The following is a 3,934-nucleotide window of genomic DNA, read 5'->3' on the forward strand; positions in this document are numbered from 1 at the left end:
GTCTTGGTTTCTGTTAGTAAGATTATTACGTTTACCTTTCGCCATCTGGTAATCTCTGGGGTTAATTGTTGTCGTTGTCACTGTTTAAAGATTGGAGCAGAAGCTGTGTTCCACTCACCAGAAGTCTTAAGATCCTGTGGCGTGGGTCCTGGGTAGCTGGCGGGTGTCAGCCGACTCTGTGCTCTAGCTACCCCGGTGCTTTTCTGACCGGAGAGGCTTGTGGCCCTACTGAGGCCGGATTTCTGCCTCTAAAATCTGGATTTTAAACAGGTTCTTGGACTGGTGGCTCATATCCATCAGCTCATTAAGTTTTAGCCCCTGTCTTGTCACTTGTTTTCCACTACTACCACCTTCACTGTGGAGCTCCGTGAGTTTCCCAGTTTGAGCTTGCGTTTCTTCAGCCTTTTTATTTTTTCTAACAAAGACATCATTGAGAGGATAAATAAACTGGCAAGCCTTTCCTATGTCTTCCCCAATGCTGTCTGGAATCAGTTTATTAGTCACTTTATTAAAGTCATTTGTCTGCACTTCTTGGATCATGATTTCTGTCATCTTTTTCCAGATCTGGCAGACCTGCTACTACTGCTGTGCAAAAGATACCCTGTGTATCTGATTGCTGCTTTTTTTTTTTTTTTTTTTTTTAAGTGAAACCAACACAGATAAATCAGAGCAAATACCCATCGGTCATCTTGACATCAAAATGAGCTTCAATTATGGTCTGCCACTTTTTGACCATGGAAGGCATTTTGTCCCTGGCAAGATCTAGGTCATGGAAGTTAGTCAGACAGTTTTTGCCCTGAATGTCCTCAGTAATTGGCATGAATTTTCTAAATGTAACTTTGTCATTCTGTAGATTGGCAAGGCTCACTTAAAAAACATGACCCTTGAAGACATCAGAGGCAATTTTGGTTCCTTGAGTACTTGTGACTAGTGTTTTTTCTAATGTTTCTAATATTGAACATAAGCAGAGATTTCATATCATATCAGTCATTCTTAGAAAATAGATCAACCCTTTTCTTCTTGGCCTTTCGTGAGGCCTTTGTTCTTGCTGACTTAATGGTGCAACTTAGAGAGCCAAAAATGCATCTTTATTTTTTGTATGTTACTAACAACCACTTAAGCTTGGGTTTTTGGATGGCTTTTGCTTCCGTAAGCAACTTTTTCATAAGTAGTGTTTATCATAAACTGTGTACCTATAACATGGTTCACAGCCCTAAATGAAAGCTAATCACTTCCTTTTTCCTACCTACTGTGTGGATTGATACACCACTTACATAGAGATAAGGTAAGCTCAGAGACATTTGCCTTGAAAAGATTTTCAACTCATGCTATGAATATTTTTCTTTCTCTCTTTACTTCGAATGCTGTAACTCACACTGAAGTTTCTTTTTATAACATTACCACAGATTAGGTGCTTGAACACACATTTTAGATGTTAAGGAATCAGCTTTTCTTTTTTAACTTTAATGCAAAACTGACAAATGAAATTATCGGCAGGATTGTGAATTCCCTACAAGTGAAGCGAAAATATTTCAACGTTTGTGATAGATGTTTGCTAATGAAGACAACCTTTAAAATTTGAAGAGTTTCAAACTCTTCTAATCTAAAAAATGCACATTCAGCTAAAGAAAAACAGTACTGTTCAACAGTATTGCAACAACTTCTTTTCCTTCAATAGATTATGCTTGGCAAGCTAACTGTGTTGCCAACACTGCAGATATGTTTCTTTGGAGGTACCTCCCAAGCCTTCTGTTTGTTACAAACTTGCTTAAACTCAAAGCTTCAGACTCATTTTTTTTTTTTTTCTGGGAGATACAAGCTGTTGGTGTCAAAATTAAAACTGTCATGTCTAATACTATTTTTCTTCAGTGTACTCTTTTATAATTGTCATTTCCCTCCTTATTTATGAATATTCTTAGTGAGGAACTCATAAACGATTACACATGGGTTTATGAAGTTCCCATTTTTAGCTTTGGTATAACAGGTGGCCTTAAGTGAACACACGTGAGCGAGAGGAGCTCTAAAGCTGCACCAGATTTCTCATCTGGATGCCTTGGCTTTATTAATCCTTTTACAATTTCACACAATGATTTTTGATCATATTTATTTCCCTTTCTCCAACTCCTGACAGATCCACCCCCAGTTTCCAAAGCACCCAACTCCCAGTTCCGTACTCACACCGATTTGGTATACTGCTGCCTCCTCCACCATGTCCTCCTCTGACTCTTTCATTTGTAAAGTCCAGTTACTGTTACCCTTGGATGTGAATCTCACCCATGAACTATGGTCAACCTACTTGACTCTCTTCCCAGAAGCTATCAAATACCAGTGGCTCCTCATCTAGTGGTGGGATTTACTGATACCAACAACCTCCATGCTGGAATTTAATCTGGCTTGAGCTTATGCAGGGTTTATGCATACTCTTGCAATTGCTGTGAGTTCATAGGTGCAAATGCCTTGTTGAGTCTGGAAAACAATATTTCTTTGAAGTCATCTACCATTTTTTTCTCTTTATTCTTAAATGCCATTATCCATCCCTCCCCTCTGCCCATTTTCTCTTCTTCTCAGCTTCCTCTCTCTACCATCCCTCTGCTCCCCACTCCCAGAAAAGAGCAGGTCTCCCAGGGACATCAACAAAGGCCTCACAGGCTACAATGAGACTGTGCACATATTAACAAATTAAAGTTAGATGACACAAACCAGTAGGAAGAAAAGTCTCCTACATGTAGACAAAAGAGTCAGGGACATCCTCCATTTCTCTGTTAGAATTCCTATAAGAACTCCAAGGTACTCAGCCAAAACATATATGTAGAAGACCTAGGTCAAATCCTTAAGGCTCCCTGATCTCTACTCTCTTCAATAAGTCCAGGTCAGTTAATTTTGTGGGCCACATTCTCTTATTTTCCTGACCCCTCTGATTCCTCTGATCCTTCCTTCTACTCCTTCTTAGGACACCACATATCTGCCCAATGTTTGACTGTGGGACCCTCCATGTGCTCCCATCAGTTGCTGGATGAAGTCTTTCTGGTCTGTTTGATTATGATTCTGCTAGGCTTCAGCCCCCAAACACTCTGCATACAGGACAAACTGTAGGTCCAATGTTTTGTGGCTAGGTTGATGTCCTCTACCTGAGGCCTTGCCTGGTTACAGAAGGTGGCTGGTTCAGGCTCCATGAATACTATTACCAGGAGTTTTTGCTAGGGTCACTCCTTTAGAGTCCCTAGAGTTTCCATTGCACTAGGTTTTTACCTCACCCCAGAAATGACCCCAATTCCATTTGTTTCTTCCACTATTCTCCTTTTCTCCCACACCCTATCCCTCCTGTTCTCACCACTATCAAGCTACAGTCTACCCACGAAATCCATTACATTTCCTCTTCCTATGAAAATTCTTGTATTCACCCTTCAGCCCTCCTTGTTAGTTAGTCTATCTAGGTCTATGGAGAATACAGCTACGGTCAACTTGTAAGTAAGTACATACCAAGTTTGTATTTCTGAGTCTGGGTTACCTCCCTTAGGATGATTTTTCTAGTTCTATCCATTTGTCTGCAAATCTCATGATGTCATTGTTTTTACAAGCTGAGTAATAGTCCATTGTATAATGTACTATATTTTCTTTATCCATCTCTGGTTTTAAAAATACTTTTGCCTCACTTCTGTGAAGACTTATGAACCCTAAGTAGTGCTTTTGCATGGATTATGGATTTCCCATTTAGGGCTTTGTATTACACAGTTACTTGTTCTTTGTATCACCTATATAATTCTATGTCCATTGGTAGAATAATGGTAAGAAGTTCTCTTCTAGGACACAGTCACAGGTTCTCGGCCACCTTAACAGTAACAGGTATAGGTTTTACTTTATGAATTAGGGCCTTAGAGACAACTGGACGGTGGTTGGTTGCTCCCATAATATTATTTCCTCTATTGTATACCAG

General features: G+C 39.8%; 1 pseudogene; it reads right to left on the minus strand.

The window, feature by feature from the left end:
• Positions 1 to 262: 262 nt before the first annotated feature.
• Positions 263 to 3,173, minus strand: LOC110300836 (annotated as a pseudogene).
• Between the last annotated feature and the right edge of the window lie 761 nt (positions 3,174 to 3,934).

The sequence above is a fragment of the Mus caroli genome, chromosome 8 (genome assembly GCF_900094665.2).
Source record: "Mus caroli chromosome 8, CAROLI_EIJ_v1.1, whole genome shotgun sequence".
Lineage (NCBI taxonomy): Eukaryota > Metazoa > Chordata > Mammalia > Rodentia > Muridae > Mus > Mus caroli.